This window comes from Haliotis cracherodii, unplaced genomic scaffold (assembly GCF_022045235.1).
Source record: "Haliotis cracherodii isolate W230 unplaced genomic scaffold, xgHalCrac1.p SCAF_10, whole genome shotgun sequence".
In the NCBI taxonomy this organism is placed as follows: domain Eukaryota; kingdom Metazoa; phylum Mollusca; class Gastropoda; order Lepetellida; family Haliotidae; genus Haliotis; species Haliotis cracherodii.
In genome coordinates, this window is record NW_027266265.1 from 24,771,700 (window position 1) to 24,792,123 (window position 20,424).

The following is a 20,424-nucleotide window of genomic DNA, read 5'->3' on the forward strand; positions in this document are numbered from 1 at the left end:
TTTTGTAAAGAAAATGTATCTCCAAAGTGTGTGCAGTGAGTTGCAAGGTCTAAATTAACCAAGCATATAAAACAACAACATCCAGTATCTATATTTCGTTTCTTTAGTTGAAGAAATATGTTGAAAATAAACATGTTTTTATTAATTGAAGAATAATCCAATCTGTGTGTTGTTTTCAGGTCCAACTATTCTTGGTGGTACAAGCTACTCCCTCATCCTGGATCGGATGTTGTGACTGGTCGGATATCTAGTTTTGGCCTAGCTGTCACTGTGTTGTTTGCTTCCTGCCATGTCTTCAACATACAGTACCCAGCCAAAGCAGGACCAGTACTGGAGTTCATTTAGAGGTAGAGTCAGCGGCCAACACCATGAGGTTGTAGGTGTCGACATTAAACATGAAAGTCAAAGGGTCCTGGCATAGCACTAATAGTGAAAGGTAAAGGTTTAGGGGGAGCCAAGATACAAATATCTTGGACCCACCTTAACTTCAAACACAAGGCTAACTTAAGCTAGTCAGCTACTCGTTTGCTGACATAGATTTGTTGGAAAACAATGACAATTTAATTTTCAGTTAATGATAGTTTTGTGATGGCTTTGTACAACTCTAAGAATTGTATGAACCATGGGGTTTTGATGAACCCTTTAAGTCAATACATGTTTGATACACTGGGGTTGTGGAGTTTCTGTCATAGAACCACTGCTTTGGCTCGTCTATGATATAACTGGAATGTTGATGAGTGGGTGGATTAAACAGTAATTATTCACTCATTCTAAAATGTTCGTGAATAAACAATAAAACCATTTTGTTCAAGAATAACCTGGTAAGTATAATTTTTCAAAATATTTTACATTTCCAGGTGCTTTGTTGGAATTAACCCAGACCGAGGTTGCAAAACAAAACGGAAGAAGCTCACATCAGGTGTCAGTGCAGAAGTCTTGAAGCTGCGAAATGATCTGTCACAGTATCAATGGATGCCATAGAACTTCCGAAAGTGTGATGTCAGATGTTTGACAATACTGTATGAAGCTTGTCAAGGGTAGTGATTTGTATTTACCTCCTTAAGGAAAGGATGTATTTTAAATTAAAAAATAATTTTCAGAGATAAAGTTTCAGTTGTTTACAATTTTAAAAGTTTTAATAATCTATTTTGAATTTCCCTTTATATTAGTATTACCGCTTGCTTATACATTACAAACAAAGTGAAAGATTGTTTATCACGTGTCAAACATCAAGGTGACATAAACACCTGAAACTGTATTTTGAGTGAAGCAATGTCCTTAAAATGTTGCATTCTATGCATCTACACGACAGGAAGATAACGTATGGTTATCAGAGTTCAGTTAAGAAAGTGTCCGTTGAAATTAGTTGAAAATCATATCATATTGTCCAGAACAATGTTGTTGTCATGACAGTTGACATGTAACATTAAGTATTTCATAATTTTAAGTGAGGAATATACCTGGAGAGGTTTGTTGGTGATTAGACTATTAAAGATGAAGATGAGCCTTAAGCTTATATCTCTAGAGGCATAGGTGGGTCAGCTGACACATAAGTACTACACATTTTAAGTTTGTTGGTTAAAAGCCATATAATTCGCTTGATCTGTTTCTATAAAGAAATGAGAAAAAACTATTTCATTATTACTGTTGTGTTTTCAATATCTACTCATGGCGCTCTTGGACAAAACGCACGCACGCACGCACGCACACTTTCTCATTCTTCCCTTATCGTTTTTATCTATTCAAGAAATTATTTACATGGTACCGTCTATGTATGTGGTTTCGCAAAAGCTTAACTGTTGTGCAACGGAAATTAATTGTTTCCTTATAGTATATAGTAAACATCAACACCATCAAAATTCAAAATTCATGTATTTGAAAAGTAGACTGAGATAGAAGTGTTATGTCTATACCAGCTTTTGTGATAGGTATTAATGAGGCAACTTAATGTGTTTTTAAAACCACACCAAAAGTGTGTGATTTCAATTCATTGTATCAGCTAAAATATTCAAATCTTGATTCTTCGCTTCTTTATATTTATGATATTATTTTGACACTTAAGTTTACTTCTTTAAACTTTTATTGAATACAATAATGAACAAATTAGAGAAAATAAAACATTTTGCTGTTTCTGGAAGGGTCTCTATTATAGTTTAGTAACGCAGTTACTTCCCTTGACTTGTATCTATGGTAACGCAAAGCGCCATGATAAACTAGTTCCACTGTTGGTGCACGAAGCAAGATCAGCGCTTTTACTAGATTAGGTAGACAGAAGCCCAGTCTAGCGATGTCTGTCTCAGTGACAAAACGAAGGATTTGATTCAAGTCTTTGCCGGTATTCTTGTGGTAAAGTATATTTACTTATGTTATTGATTGGTAAATAATTAAATAGTTAATGCAATAGTTCTAACCTCTAGCTAACTGACGTAACAATTTAACATCGGACCTCCCTGTTATGTCGGAAGTTGGCCTAACTGTATCAGTGTATGTGTTAGGCTGGGACACGAGTCGGGGGGTGCTGAGTAGGACCCGGGTACCCACAGGACTACACGGACCCGTGGTTAGTCACGTGATACGTTTTTTAATCACATAAATTATCTAAAACTCTATGGTTACACTATGAGTCACTAATGTTCCCATTTCTTTCTGACAATGCACCCATTCCTTCAGACTTTTATGTGTTTGAATAAAGATAAAACTTCATGCAGTAAACCACTTGTAAATTGCATTTGGTTACCCCCCTTGGTGCCACGGGATTACGAATATATTTGGTCCCGTGAAAATGCCCCTTTTTGACTGCGAATTAAGATGTCAAACACTGAGTGCGCAGAATAAAAAGTATAACCATCATCACCCTAATCATCTCAGCTTCAACATCTTGGAACTCATATTTTATACAGTGCTACGGATTGTGATATATGGTGAGATTAGTAAAGTGGGTACCTTTTTTCTGCCATATGTTGAACCGCGGACATATAAAACCAAGTCCGTGGTTGAACTTCACATGAATTTGCCAGCAATTAACCCATATTACATACACCAAACTATTGTAATATCAGACAGCCAATTTAAAAAAGAGATTGATCAGAGTGGTCAGAAAGATTTACTTTTCCCCCACTGTACAGCTATTGGCGTAAGACTACTAACATTTACAGTTTAGTCCTCAACGGAAGTTTTTTTATCAAGTATTGCATATTTTTATCGTGTCATGGCGATTTAGCACCAGGCTAGAGACCAAACGACAGATGCTGATTTACAGAAAATATTCAAATCTAACATACAGAATCATAGCTATGATCGTTAATATTTAGGTGGTATAGTGTATATTTATGGGCAGAAAGTTAATGATCAAAACGTAAACATTGAATGGCCAAGCATGAAGTGATCGACATAATATCTGTGCTGCGATTTCTTGTTTACAAGTTTTCCTACATGCTCGCCCGTTTCGACAAATAACTGCTGTTTTTTAATACGAAATGACGAGGAGTCATGTGTGATTGCTCAAACTACCTGACTGTGAATGAATTGCCCTAACCGATTCACATTTTGTCACAAAAGGAGATTTCAAAAGTGTGGCCCCGACATCTAAAGTGGTTTCACGTGTGGTAGACCAGCCTCCGATTCTGTCATTGGTACTCGTGTTACAAACATAATACAACTACTGAAAACATCAAGATAACTTCTAAAATGATGACAGCAATACTTTTTTGCACTTGGGTTAACCGCTTATGGATACGATGTGCTGTAAAATTGGATTTGGATTTGTCTTTCCTTTCATTGAAACTGTGATAATAGCGCTATGATTGGTTTGCTGAAATAGTATTTTCCATGAGCCTAATGTACATGGTTCATGCTTTCATTGTACAAGATGATTGATAACCAATTGCACAAGCTTTTTATAATCAAATACACATTATAAATCTCCTGAGAAAATGGAATATATTATCTTAACACAACAGCTTGTATTTCCAACATTCTGCCATGGATATTAGATCTTATGAATATTAGATTTACAAGTTATTAACGTATGATAATCTATTGCAAGTTCTCATCTCTTATTTGATATGTTATCTGAAATGTCAGCAATGAGTAAACGCTATATTTTTTTTTCTTTCAATGACATTACAATCTGCAATTTGATTTGTGTAGGCTTATAGACCGTCGTCGTCTGGACAGGTGTGCGACGTCACATCAAATAGCTGATCTAGTGTTGTCGTCGTATAAGGGATACACATGTTTTCAGTTTCCAAAAAATAATATTCTCTTTGACTTTCCAGAAAGTAGATCTTGTACATTACGATTGGGAAGATTTCCATGGCAAACGGCTAGTGAATGAGACTGTTTATCACTTGACTTACACTGTTAGAATATTTGGCGCAGTTTTCTAAATTTGGTATGTTGACCTGTGCTCTTCATATCTGTTTGAAGACTTGATATTCCAAGAAAATAATGTGCATGTAGTTGAGTAAGGGAATGGAATGTTTTACTGTGAGAAATTTAAGGTGTCAAAATGGATCCAATATTAAACAACCTTTATAATATTTTAGCTTCATATATCGCATGGTTATATTTATAACATAAACAGTGAAAGTTATTAGATCTACATGCAATATATAAATGATCAAATTCTGAATGACAAAATGTTTTCAGTGTAAATGTGATTAAGTTTTGATGTTTTGAATAGTTTTCATTACTTCAATCAGTGACATACATATATAGTAATAATTACATTGTTTTGTCTCCTTAGTAAAAATAGAATTTGTAAAAACAATCGTGTCTGATAGCATAATGAATGCATTCTTATGGTTCTTTTGTCACAATTTTAAATTGTAAATGTTCCCTCCAAGCTGTAGTTTAGATAGGCCAAAAGACAAAAAGGAAGGACAAAATAACTAAAAAACATTTATATTAAAGACTTTGCTAGTTTGTTTTGAAGTTCAATACCAATAATATATTTTTCCTTTTATGACAAATAATTCTATTACTTTCATTGACATACGATCTTTATCTATTTCAAACTATTCCTTTTGTAGAATGGGATGAAATGGGAAACTGTACTGGAAATAAACTATCACATGTCCTTGAATGTACATGTACATACCTAGGTGTAAATACACTTCTAAAGTCATATTTATAAAACAGTATGAAAGAAAAAGTTGTATTTCATGGACTGGCCATACAAGTATATTTTGAGCAAAGTTCTAAATAACCCCATGGATGCCAGAGGGAAATGTATGTTTCTCCTCTTCAACCCTCACTTTGAAGTTAAATAAAATTCAACATACCACTCTAATAAGCGGCGATATTTGCTAATACATTTGTATATTGGCTAGTGAACAATCCCAATTAGCACCCCTTCCAGTTGATCAATGTACACAAGAGCTCCCAGAGTATACCCCCGGGGGTTGATTCTTGGTTGATACTTGGAAAGGGGGGGATAGATTCTGGGAGCTCCCTGAGTATACCCCCGGGGGTTGATTCTTGGTTGATTCTTGGAAAGGGGGGGGGGGGGGTAGATTCTGGGAGCTCCCAGAGTATACCCCCGGGGGTTGATTCTTGGTTGATTCTTGGAAAGGGGGTGTAGATTCTGGGAGCTCCCAGAGTATACCCCCGGGGGGTGATTCTTGGAAAGGGGGGGTAGAATCTAGAAGGCCCCAGAATCTACCCAGGTATACTTTGAAAGAAGGGTATACAGTAGTATAGGTAATAGGGGTTCTGGACCACTTCCACTGGAGCTGGATTCATATACCTATACTGCTACTACAGGGGGAATTTTTTATGTGTAAATGACTATGCGATTCAACGATAGTCATGATTTGTATTAAACGAAATATCAATATTAATTAATAATGAATAAAATTTACTATAGCCCACGAGGATATTGGAAAGGTGTAGGAGCAATAAAAAAATTAGCCACCGCTGCTAAGGTATCTAAAGATGTGGCCAAGGATTGGTTAAAGAAACAAGCGATGTGGCAAATATATTTACCGGCACCGCGTTATATACCGAGGAAGAAGTTTGATATTTCTACGACGAATGAAGTTCATCAGGCTGACCTCTTGTTTCTTCCTCACGATAAGGTAAAACGCAAAACGTATAAATACGCTTTAACAGTAGTGGATGTGGCTAGTCGATACAAAGAGGCTGAGCCATTAACCTCGAAAGATTCAACAGAAGTAGCTAATGCACTGAGTCGCATATATAAACGCGGACCGCTAAAATGGCCTAAGCTATTTCAAGTAGATCCCGGTCGAGAGTTTATGGGATCGGTAACTAAACTTTTTACAAAGCACGATGTCAAAATCGTCCGTGGTGAAAGAGAGGCCCACCGCAGTCAAGCTATCGTCGAAAGATTTAACCGGACTCTAGCGGAACGTTTGTTTGGCTATCAGTATGGGATCGAAATGAAATCCGAGCGATTGAGATCAACCGAATGGGTGACACGATTATCAGCCGTTGTATCAGCGCTGAATAATGAAGTAACGAGATTAATAGGGAAGAAACCATCCGATGCGATTAAAATGAAATCCGTGACTTCCGAATCTTCAGCACCGAGGAGAGGCAAAGAACAAAAACTTCCGGATAGAGTAAGGGTAAGATATTTATACCAGCCCGGTGAACTCGAAGGAGGCCTACGTCGCGCAACCGATCCCATATGGTCCCTTAAGACGTATAACATTAGTCGATTGGTTACGAAAGAAGGAGAGCCTATTCTTTATTATCTTCAAGATGGACCGGGCAGGGCATTTGTACGAGAAGAGTTGTTCATAGTTCCCGACGGTACGGTATTACCACCATAACCATAAGCATAGGTAGTTACACCATCATTATCAATCCATCTCTTTGTATCTAAGGGGGATAATGATGTCTTGTTCATTCTTAATCCATATATCCTATGATCGTAACTTCTTAAAGAGTTCATCTCGTGTTTGAACGTTCTACCATTGAATAATGATTCTTTATACTGTTCATGTTTGATATGCTTTTTTACAACATACTTCTTAACACCCTTGGCTTTTCTTATCTCTCCATTATCGGACTTTTTTATAGAATACATCTTAGGTCTTAATCCTACATACTCCGCTATAGGAGTCCCAGCACATTCATCCTTCATCTTACCTAACACCTTTTTATTTACAACGCTGTGCAGTGGATTATCTTTAGGGTAATCGCTCATGTCATACATATCTATTTTTTCTGCCATATCTTTATACACATCCTCGGTTTGTATTTCCATCAACAAAGAATCTGTGTCGGTATATAACACCTCGCATCTATCGTCGTATTGCTTCTTAAGTTCGTTGTAATAAAAGTCATACATTAAGTGTTTTGACAAGTCGAGAATACTCATACCGACGTACACCGGTCTGTTGAATTTTATATTACTCTTTTGCATATGCAACGCGGCTAAGTCGTTATCGAATATCTTGCTTCTGTTAAAAGCCGGACTGGCTATAAGTTTCCTGAGTCTTTCTTCCTCATTAGATCTGACTAATTTAACATCAACACGCTTCCTTAGATTCTCCATAGTTTTACCGAATACCGAGTTATTCATGAGCTTATACAGATTCTTTTCGAAATCGCTGGTGGCTATCTTTCTTAAATCTGTGTTCAGTCTTATATAGGGCTCCATCCAAGGGCTTTGATCGAACTTAAGAACTCTGTAGTGAACTATATATTTTGTCTTATCCATCAAATTTGGTACGAGTTTTTCTACGTTAGCTAACCTATTATTACCCATCAATGAACGTTGATATTCCGACATCCAGTCTTTATTAACCATTAATCTTTCGGGAGCTAGCGGATAACTGTTATGGTCTTTATGTAAGGAACTCGGATATTCCAAGTCAACTTCTAGTATGTACCCTTTATTCTCATCATTATTATTGATATCATTCACATTGACCCACTCAAAACCACCCGTGGGTAAAGGTTGACTCATAGCCCATCCGTACAAATTGTTAGCGTCGAGATATAATATGTGCGTGTCGGGTTTACTCGGATCATATCCTTCCACTAATTTATTATTAGCCTTGGAATACCTTTTGGCCGCCATCGATATACCCCCTCTTAATCCTTTCTCAATAAACAAGTGCATATCGTAATCTGTGAGTAGTTTTAGTTCTACGCCGGTCTTCTTCAACAATGCATCCCACGATAGTCCGGGACTGGAATAGTACCATGCCGGGTCCAAGCCGTATTGTTTTAAACACGTCTTTCTAAATATCTCGAATATATCAGCGAGTAACAGTACATCGTTTTTTAAGTACAGATCGTGATAATCACCTAAATTCTTACAACCTAATTTATCCCAGACCTTAAGAGCGTGTTCATAATCGGCATCTGTTATTCTAGATTCCGTTAAGTTACTATAGAATGATTCGAGGGGTGGTAATTCAGTTTCTTCGAATCTAGACCAATCATCCATATATTCGTAAGGATATACACCTTTTCTCAGCAGCAAATGACGAGTTATCTTATCTGTATATTGATTTGTTATAGCGAAGTCATCGGGATTGTTCGCTTTAGCTAAATTGTCCAGTGAAGATAACAGAAACTGTACGGAGTCTATGAATCTAAGCCCATTACTTTGCTTTATTCTAGATTTCCCATCCTTGTCCCTATAATGTATAGGTTTAGTCAACGAGAACGATATGTATTTTTCCATATTGTTAGGAATGCACGTTAAACCGCCGTCGGTCTTTGAGATAGCTTGCATAATGAGATGTGAATCATATCCTCTAAGGTTATGAAACACAACGGGGATGGGTATTGTTTGAGCATTCATTTTTAGTTTCAAGTTACACTCGTTATGAGCGGCTCCCCGATAATTACCCGTGACGTGACAATGATCTCTTACGGAATCCCCATCCAGAGGTTTATTACAAACGTGACAACTCGTTGACTTCTTGTGGGCCCTCCAATCATCTATCGACATACGCATGGGTTTCTTACACGATAATTCTTCCCTGATTATTCTCTCTTCATTTTGTAGATATTCTAGGAACTTTCCAGCTGCATCGGGACCTCTGTAAATCACTGGAGTGTTTGTTTTCCCATCATACCTTACAACTATATATCCAAACCCACAAGGAATATGTTCTTGAGTTTTGTACGTAAAACTACTCTCTTGATTATTATGGTTGGTATTTTCTATGGGCTTGATAAGCGCTTCGAAGTCGGCATAAATTACGTACGGTACTGGCATTTGATTACAATAATGTTCAAATTTTAATATATTTTTTCCCTCTTTAGGCATATCGATCCTGATAGCGGTCTGTCCAACACCTCTACAGTCTTCTTTATGCGATTCTAATAGATCTTGTCTGCTGTACCCATGCAGGCATCTTTCGCAGAAATATTTCTTTCCCTTATATTTAGTTTGATCGTATAGCACCCTGTTTAAACTCTTTATCCACGTATAATGATATTTACCATCTTTTTCGATCAGAAATGAATTGATTCTGGGAATATGTTCCGGAGCGGAGCTTATTCTGTGTACAACAATTCCTTTAGAATGTCCGAAAACATTTATAGCTAAATTATTTTGCTTTTCCACCTTATCAATTTGCGATATTGGTGTAGGTTCGTCTATACCATCGAAGTTGAGTCCATCGTTTTGGGGATAGCTAGAAGGTCTATCCGGATGCTTGTCTACGGGGAACAATGCAGATCTTATCATCATTCTTAAACAATCATCGGATTTATTTTTTACATTAATTATGGCTTTTTTCTTCTTATAATACGGGGGTAAATCTATATAAGATCCACCTTTGAAAGGCATATAATTCGCTATATCTAAATATAAACTATCGATTTTATCCACACCCCAACCCGAACCTCTATTAGTCCAGCGTTCTAAAGTTTCCTGTTTCCTCTGAATTGATGTATCTAATGATGCGTTTATAGTATCGGATTCGGTTATAACTTCTTGATTGCTACGGAAATATGGTTCGGTATATTCGGTACTATCGTCTGCGTTACTTTTACTCAATGTCATTTTAATCGTCAGCTGGTATTTTATACTTTGTAAATCATCTAATTCCTCATTAATTTTACTCGATATGATGGGCTTAATATCGTTAACATCCATGTTGGAATTAATATCCATCTTCCAACCTCTTAGATATTTACCAACGCCGGCGGATGTGGGTACAAATATTAATTCTTGTTGTTGTTGATTATCATCATTATTATGTTGAATATCATCCTCGTCTTGTTGATTATTATCTAGTAAAGCAATCAATTCAGCTCTTCTCATTCGAGAATAACCTCTCAGCCCACTGTTTCTCGCTCGAACTCTGAGTTCTCTAACAGTCTGGGGTGGTTCCAAACCGAGTAAGGTAATCAATTCAGCTTTTCTCATTCGAGAATATCCACGTAGACCACGTTGCTTTGCCATAGCCTTCAACTCTCTGACAAAAACCATTGTGGTTGAATGGTATATGCAAAATGATTCATTTGTCTAATTGGTTGTTTTCATATATCTAAATACGTATCCTCCCCAACCTATTCCTCTCATTGATGTAATCTCTCTTCCTAGCATAAATAATCTGATTCCTGACCCTATCAGCACCGTGTTTCTTACATAAATAATAACGACCTTTGACCCCTATCCCGCATTCAGAACACTTATAGTTTATGTGTCCACGCTTGATGTAATAATTGTGTATACCGCAGTAAACATCAACACAGCGGCGGTTACATAGAGTCGTCTTCCCCATGAGTGTAAACTTGCAGTTATTCATGGTATATACATCTATCATATCATTTGTCTAAATGCAAATCACATCTACACTAGTGAATAGCTGAAAATCAATACTGCGGATAACCCAATAATAACAAATGCGACCTCTCGGTCTTTCTGAGCCTCTGACGGTGTATAAAACTGACTCATTGTTGGTCTAGGTATTGGGTCGAGTTTTTTCCCATAAACGAGGTAGTATTCGTGCATGGCGGATTCGACATCCTTAAACGTTTGAATTGAATGTCCTTCCTTAATCAATTTTTCATGAATAAAGTCTAATCTCTTCATTCTCTGCTGCGTATATTGTAACTGAGCTGCTTGGTATTGTTCTAAAGCTTCGTTATGTCATTTACGCTCCTCTTCAACTTATTTAGCGTTTGATTCCCTCATACTGGAAAATAAATAATTACTCCCCGAAAAAGCCAGAGCATTAACAACAGCTCCACCGACCATCATCGCAATTGATGCCATATAAAATATTCAAATGTTCAATAATATAAAATATTCAAATGTTTAATTACTTCATTATGTCTTCCGGGATAAGTCCTTGTTTGATGAGCATATCCTTCGTTGCCATTGCTAATCCAATATCCAGAATCATCATACCTATATCAAATCCATTAAAATCTAGCTTGGGAGGTGTGGCTTTAGTAAGCATTTTAGCCATACGGGCATAGCCAATGGCCAAGCCGGTGACCACCGCTGAATGATACGTCGCGTTTACCAACATTTTACCGTCTGTAACTGGAGTAGTCATGCTTCTTATAGCATTATATGAGGACTAACCTCTAATTGAACTTGTTGTTGCGGCGGGGGTGACGTTTTCTCTTCTTCGGTCTTATAAAAGAACCATACAGCCGCTATACCAGCAACTCCTACTAGTGCCCATGTTTTAATCGGATTTGAATTATTTATTAATTTTGCTTTGCGCGCCAGCCCTCCCTTCCTTCCTGCGGCTATTTTTTTGGGGTTCTTAGTAACTCTAGCTTGTTTTTGTGTTTGTGGTGCATTCACTTGTGGTTCATCCTCATTCACTTGTGGTTCTGTTTCCGCAATCTGTTGTTCCGTTTCCGCAATCTGTTGTGGTTGCGCAATCTGTTGTGGTGTCACCTGTTGTGTCTCCATTATTATTAAGTGGGCACGTATGTTTAAATTGACAATACCTAGCTGTTATTAAAGCTGTGGTGAGCGGAGCTAAGAACATTCCGAATCTATGATAAAACTCACAGCTCACTGAGCTTATAGCGTGTTCGATGAATGGGTCTTTCTCTAGAGATTCGCATAAATACATGCGATGTTCTGCCGGGATGGGGAGAAACGTACTAGCTACGACTGTGTATAGTTGTAATATAGACGACCCTATCGTTTTAGTCATGGTAGCTCCCAGTCTAGACTCATAACGCGCGTACAGTTTTTTAATATCTTCGTCGGTCATGTTATCAATTTTTTCGATGGTATAATTTTCTCCCAAATATTGGGAACATTTTCCACCGGCTACCAAAGCCGCGAGTCTTTCTCTATGTTTATCTGCATGTTGATGTGTATCTACATCAGGCTCAGATTCTTTGAGCATTTGTTCGATGAGTTCGTCGCATTCCATAATGTAATACCTAAGGAGATATTTAAGTCTAACATAATATAATATGACGTATCCAATACATCCCGTAATAATGAACTGTTGCGAAAGAATGATGATTTCGAACCACATTTTATGTAATATTAACCGCTAATGTTCAATTTGCTACATTTTGCTACATTTTGCTACAATTTTGCTATATTTGCTATAATTTTGCTATCTTTTTGCTACATTTTGCTAAGCAATTGCGTAAGCAGCTGGTTGATCGGTTTTTAATACGAGTTTACAGTGCTTCGTTGCAGCTAACACTTTTCTGACTTTGTCACGTTCATTCTTGGTATAAATGACGTCATTTTCGCGTAAACATTCCTCGAATGAATCTCGGTCTTTGCAATGAAACAGCGCTACCCATTTGGTCTGCTCTCTGAGATCTTTCAGGACAGAGTTGTATTTTTGAGTAAGTACCCAAACGCTATGTTGAGTATGTCGACCGGAGAATGCTAAATACGAAAGCATATCTTTCTTTTTTGTTAATTCTTTACTCGCGCTGCAGTCGTCTATTACGAAAAGGGTTGATTCTCCTTTGTATTTTTCGTGACATACTCGGAGACAGTCTTGTAAACGATCGCCCGGATCGACTCTGTGTATTCCGTCGTCATTCATTATCCAATCTCTCGATAAGTATGTTTTATTAATGCTTATAGTCGGGCACAGAATAATAATATGATCGAAAACGTCCCGATAATGACTTTATAAAATATCTAGAATAAAAGCTGTTTTTCCGCAGCCCGTTTGCCCGCATATGATAGCGCAGTGCGGATCTTTAGGTAAAAGATTATTAATAGATTGCTTGCACGAATCTCCCATTTTGTATATTAAGTTGCGCATCCATAATCACGTACAAATATATGTTTAATTTACCAGCTGATTCGAGGAGCTTCGATATCTGTATGGTGACACCCTCGCTAGCATTTTCTATTCTCCTCCCACTGCCGTGTAATTGGTCATCGTCCGTTGTTCGCATGTCGAGCCATAGCGCGTACTTCGAGGTGAGGTATTCACCCATCGATACACTCCCGAGAGACAGATCTTTCACGACCGCGTTAACTTCCGGAGAACGTTTTATAGAAGGAAGTTTTTTAATCTCATCCCATTGTTGATGCGATAGCATTCCTTGGCTATATAGTTGATTAGGAACGCCCTCGATAGTCAATTCTACTTTCGTAATCTTGGGATTGTAGAACTTCTCGGTATTTCTTTTAAACGCATCGGAGGGGTCCTCGAACAACATTAAAATACCCTTCAACGACCTCGTGGGGACGTTTAGATTGATATTCCACAACGTATCTTTTTTGTCCCTTGTGATCTTTCGGTGTCGCAGCACGCGATCGTACAAAGTGGCTAAACTTCCCGAATACTGGTTACGAATTTGTCTGGCTAATTCGGGATCCGTTATCATATCGTACTCGAGCGAGATATTGTCAATGGAATAGCTAGCATCTTCAGCAGCTCTGATTACTCTACCATAGTCGTTAAAAGTGAGTTCGTATTCTAACCTATCTCCTAGGGATGCTTGATAAAAAGGCATGTGGGAATCTAGTAATTCAAAGTCTAGGGGAATATAGAATCTGTTACCTAATGCGTCGGCAACGGCCTGATCTTTTACGACAGTACCATCACCACTAGAAGCATCTACGCGCAGTCTCAAAGTGTTCTTATTACAAATACCTTGGTACTGTAAGTTTTCCCGCTCTTTATCCGTTCTCCAGAGATCCATGTAACAATAGTATACATCGCTATCGTCGATACTCAAAACCTCATTACCGCTAATTTTAATAGCAATTTTCTTAACGATAGCACGACCTAAGTTCTGAACCGGCTCCCTGTTAACGTCGGCAGAATTCAAAACAATCGTAAATGCTAGTCGGACAGTTCCCGGAACTAACACATCGTGTGCGCCGAGATTAGGAAAGCGAACCAGAAGCGTTTGATTCTGATCGATGGTACTAGGGTTATTAGTTATAGTTACAGACTGACGAATTGCTTTGACCCCCAATGGATCTCGAAGTCTGCGTTGTGGGTTTAACTTGCGTCCGTATTGCGAAGACATTGTTATATTGAAAACATGTACCCTATGTTTAATATAAAAATGACTAATTTTGAACATAATGACTTTGATCTAGATAACATAACTGATACTAGTACCATCGAAGAGGGTACTGATGAAACCAGCTTTATGATCCCAACCGTAAATGATGAACTTTTACAATCAGCCGTTGATGATTATTACGATGCATTAAAAGAAGATAAAAATTATGTTATCCCAATAGGTCGGGACTATTCAAAGTTTATGCTAGATAGTAAAGGAACATTGCGAGTACGTGACTCTCCACATATTGAGCTTATGCATTATAGTACTCGTAAGCCCCTAGCCTTGTCTACTATAGCCGGCAGACATAGCCGCGAGTTTGTTCGTGATATATTAGGTTTTGTAGAATATGGACGACTTCCCGCAAAGACTACTAAGGCTCTTCAGACTATGAGGAAAGAACTCATTAATACAGATGATTTGGAAGCAGCCTCGATGGTGGCCTCGAACGGACTCGGAGAAATCTTGGATACCTATTACGATAATTCAACGTTACAGGTACCACATTCGGAGTTCAGTATTCGGGAATTACGAGGTTTTGACAAGGCAATGCAAACTATGCGGGGAGAACTCATCAATAATATAGCCAAGCTATCCGAAATCGACAAACATATAGCTCAAGAGAAAACAAAACTCGAACAGGCGGGCGATGAATTCAGTAGACGTCGCGTTGCTGAAAGATTGCGTAACTTAGAAGAGGAAAGATTGGCCCGCCTCGAAGCAGCTTCCAGTAATAGAAAGGCACTTCGTTCGCAAATCAGTCGTATTCGAGAAACTATCGATCAAGTCCTAAATGATGATACTACACTGGCCGATAAAATTAAAACATTGTTCAGAGAACAGGGAATAACAATTGCTAGTATTTTAACCGCGTTGGGATTTATCATATCGACTTTGACTCTCTCGTTAACAGGTGGTGGAGGCGGATCACCGCCTAACGATAAAAACGGTATAAGAGAGTGGATAAAAAAGCATTTAAAAGCATTAGGTTCAGCACTGGGAAAGCTAGCTGAGAAAGCCGCGGCTGCACTTCACGGTATAATTGGGAGTGTTGTTTCCTGGCTATTGAATTTATTAGCTAAGACCACCACTTGGCTTAGTCAAAACTTGTGGGGGTTGATCGTAGCAATTGCAGGGCTGTTGTACGTATTCGCTAAGAACTATTTAACCAAATCATGAGTAAGCCAACCGAGACTCCACCCACTACAAGCGCTGTTTTTTCATCGATATGTTGTTGATTTTTAGCCGCAATATGCGGTGACACTTGTGCGTCAGTAGATGGTTGTGCATTAAAAGATGTTTGCGGCTTGACTATTCCCTTTTCACCCGTGATCGTTTGCGTTATTAATTCGACATTCATATCTGAATTTATACCTGGTTTTTGTTGATCGGTAGCGATAACAATTTTATTATTATAACCGATCACTTGACCGATCTTAAGTTCCATATTACTCGGAGACATGTATAGTCCCGGTGCATAAACAAAGTCCACTTTAGATTGAGCGTACTGTAATGCATCTTGAAAACGCTTTATAGACGATGGAATGTCAACTGGTGAATTAATGGCGTCCTCCACGTTTGAGACAAACTGTTTTTGCGCATCGAGCACCGTCCCAGAACCGATAATGGACGTTCGTGTTTGCGATTGCGCTCCGAGAATTGCCCATACATAAGTTCTTATCGATTCATTAACTCTTACAAATCCTGGGTTAGTAAAATTATTTTCCGTTTTATCATTAAGAAATTCATTCCAAGTGTTTGCGGTATCGTTCATTTGTATAAATTTTGTAACAATATAAATTAAACCACTCTTAAAACTCATAATATCCCCTCTCCAATCGTTACTATAAAGTTCCCAGCCTTTATACCAATCACCGGTTTTATGCCAATGATCATATATTCTTGCGTAAAGTTTGCTGGTACTATACAACTTACCAAAATTAACTGGAGGTTTATTAAGTTCTCTATATACATAATCGCTTTCTTCTTTGACGGATTTATTTTCCTCTGTGTAAGGAACACCTAGACCATGGTTTGCTCCTTTAATACGCCAATCTTTACTCGTAGAAACATTAAATTCCTGACAAATACGCTCATACGCGGACCTATCATAATTATTATTTGTGGAATTCCACGCTCGATCCTGCGGTAATGGAGCACTAATTTCTTTAAGTATACGTCTAATCTGATAGTACACGTGAAATGACATAACAGACTTATTCAGTTCAAATCCTGGAGCGTAAAGAGATACGCCACATCCCGTTGTGGCACATACATACGGCAAAGTTTAACTGATTCTGCCAAAATTGCATCGGATTGTGAAACCAATCGTGCACCATTTTATCGCTAGTTGCCGTGACCCTGTACTTTTCAAAGATATCGGGGAATTTAACTAAAAATTCAGCACCAGAGGCAGTTACTATAATCGATTGATTAGTAATGTAAGTTGATTTCATATTTAAGTTATGATATAGTATCATTGTATATTTAATATGTATGTTACACTCCCGGGAATAACAAATGGTCAGTCTATTGAACTGCTTCATACAATCGATAACTCGGATAGACAACTCGAAGTAGCTCTATGCGATGTAACGTATTACCCGCGGTGGACCAATGTAAATGCTACGAGAGGAAATAATAAGATAAGCTTAATTGAAAACGAAAATGTTGTTAGAGGCAACACTATTATACCTGATGGGTATTACAGCTTAAGCTCACTCAATGATGAAATTTTTAAGCCTAATTCCATTAGGCTCACACAAAATGAGGCGAATGGGATAATGAATATATACACTGAAGAAATAGGTATGATTATTGGTGAGAACTTAGGAATTACACTTGGATTTGGAGGGTCAGAAACATTACCACAAAACGCAAAAATTACTATATATGCATTACCCGATTTAGTTCCCTATAAAGAGTTGTGCATCCATCTTGATCAAATAAGCACGACGGATAATATTCAACTAGAAAGTCCTTCAACTCTGCTCAGATCTGTTCCAGTGAAAAATGAAAAATACAATAGCGGTAGAACGGAATCTTTCTCGTCATTACAATATAAAAAATTAAAGCGGGGTATTATTTCAGACCTCAAAATTTCTGTATTAGATGTAAAACACCAACCTGTGCATGTAGGATACTTAAGTGTAACACTCCATATTATAAATAATGGCTGATTCCATATTTAAGTTATGATATAGTATCATTGTATATTTGATATGTATGTTACACTCCTGGGAATAACAAATGGCCAGTCTATTGAACTGCTTCATACAATCGATAACTCGGATGGACAACTCGAAGTAGCTCTATGCGATGTAACGTATTACCCGCGGTGGACCAATATAAGTGCTGCGAGAGGAAATAATGAGATAATATTAACACATGAAAGAGATAGAATTATTACTATACCTGATGGGTATTACAGCGTATGCTCACTCAATGATGAATTTTTTAAGCCTTATGGAGCTAGTCTAACACAAAATGAGGCGACTGGGAGACTGAAATTATCCCCTGGAGGAATGGGTGTAATTCCTTACAGGAACTTAAGAATTACAATTGGATATGCAACCAATTATACTATAATAGTCGATTCATCAAATGAGGGAAATACATTACCCGATTTAGCTCCCTATAAAGAGCTGTGCATCCATCTTGATCAAATCAGCACGACGGATAATATTCAACAAGAAAGTCCTTCAACTCTACTCAGAAGTGTTCCAGTGAAAAATGAAAAATACAATAGCGGTAGAACAGAATCTTTCTCATCATTACAATATAAAAAATTAAAGCGTGGTATTATTTCAGACCTCAAAATTTTCTGTATTAGATGTAAAACACCAACCTGTACATATAGGATACTTAAGTGTAACACTCCATATTATAAATAATGGTTGATGCATCAGGCCCTGGAACGATAAGACAATGTAATACAATTGCGCTTTCCGATCTCGGAGACACAGAAGGATTCGATAAACCCGGTACCAATGGTAAGTTATACGCTTTACACTTACACGATAATGTATACAAGCGGAAAGAAGTTACATTCACGGGTAATCTAGAAGATTTAAGCGATGTCGACGTTAGTAGACTCCTTAAAACCACTCCGTACAATATTATTCACAACAGTGAGAATAAATGGACTATGGTCGAAGCAAACATCAAGTGGCTACTGAATATCGTCATTACCCCATCGTATGCGATGATGGGTAAGGGACATAATTTAACTAAGATAATAAATAGTGGCATCGTACTCGCGGCCTATATCCCGTCAAAACGAAAAAGTGTGTTAGTCACTCCCCTGCCAGAAAAACCAGGTCATATGTTATATAGTCGTCCGGCAATCCAAAATGTTAGTTGAAATTTGGTTACAGAATTCGATGATATTAAAGTTAACTTGAGTGCAATACCTAATATTTCTACGCTTATTATTGAAGTCTTGTTCGGAGATGCACCGGTAGATGCCTTCAAAATATTACCAGGTCTATCGATTAAATGGCTCAAGAAACACGAGCGTCAACGTTGCAGTATTATTCATGTCGGTGCATCACCCGTTACATCCCTCGAGGGGGTTCAAATTATTAAAAGTGGTAGTATTTCCCTTTCTAAGATATTCTTGCCGTATAATATACATTTGATAAGGTTGATGTATACTCTCAAAACATTTAAGCAAGACCAATTAAAGACTATTATATATTCGTAATATACACTATGAGTTTATATCCAGCGCTCGATGAAATGATGGAAACTGTTGATGGATTTCGATTACATCAAATAAGCGACATAAAACATCGAATAGAAAAGGATAGGGAGTTGAGACTTGGATTGTATAAAAAGTATCGCAGAGTCGTGAATGCTCTGGACGGAGTTGACACCGCTCTTGTAGTAGCTGGCATGGGACTCGGTGTAGCCGGTGTCGGTTTACTATCAACTATAATCGCCGCGCCTATCGTGCTCGGCATGGAAATAACCGCCGGAGTCTCGGGACTGGCAGGAATAGCGATAAAATTCATTTCTCGTAGGTTACAAAAGAAAGCATTAAAACACGATAGTATTCGGATACTCGCCGAAGCAAAGTTGAACAGCATTGAGGATCATATTTTGACAGCAATGGCCGATTGTAAGATATCCGAGGATGAGTTTCGTTTAGTGCTGTCAGAACTCACCAAATACAATGAAATGAAGCAGGAGATTCGATCAAAATCTCGTAAGACCAATGGTATTAGCGAAGACGAGAAAAAAAAGTTCATAGAACAGGGGAGGCAACAAGCGCGTCAATTATTCCGTGCCAAAACCAAAGAACTGGTTGGAGATTAAAAATAAATTGCTTACTATCGTGTGATTACATTTAGACAAATGCTTACATAAATATATAATAATGGAAAAAACTATTAAATGGAGAGAATTACCACAAGGTTTTTATTATATCAGTGATGTCAAACCAACCAAATACGGTAATCAATTGTTTCTTATCAATTTACAAAAAGAGTGTAGTTATATAGTCTGGTCTCCTAGTAAAATGAAGGAAGAACTTAATAAAAATGTTGAATATCGCTTTATCGATAAAAATAATGAAGAATATTTTTATTACCATTTAGACTCATCTAAAGCAATGATTGGACCCAGGTATTGGTGAGCTGGAGCTGAATCTCATGACTATCGTTGAATCGCATAATCATTTTGGCATAAAAAATGCCACCTGTAGTAGCAGTATAGGTATATGAATCCAGCTCCAGTGGAAGTGGTCCAGAACCCCTATTACCTATACTACTTATACTTTCAGACTTTTACACCGGTTATGAAATGCCTGTAACATCACATATATTTCAAACTCAGCTCCGATACATATATCATTGAATTTTAGAATCAAATGACAAATGGTCTTTGTCACCAAAAGTGAAGTAGGTGTGAAAACAAACACTGTGCTCTGAAAACTGCACTTGTTTGAAA

The 20,424-nt window shown here is 37.7% G+C and overlaps 1 protein-coding gene across 1 annotated transcript in view; it reads left to right on the top strand.

The window, feature by feature from the left end:
• The first annotated feature begins 2,275 nt into the window (after nucleotides 1–2,275).
• LOC139454196 (uncharacterized protein C20orf96-like) overlaps nucleotides 2,276–20,424 on the top strand; it is a 156,641-nt gene continuing 138,492 nt past the window's right edge. The window contains exon 1 of the mRNA XM_071235764.1: nucleotides 2,276–2,346. The gene's annotated coding sequence lies outside the window, so the exon portion shown is untranslated. The remainder of the gene's footprint in view (nucleotides 2,347–20,424) is intronic.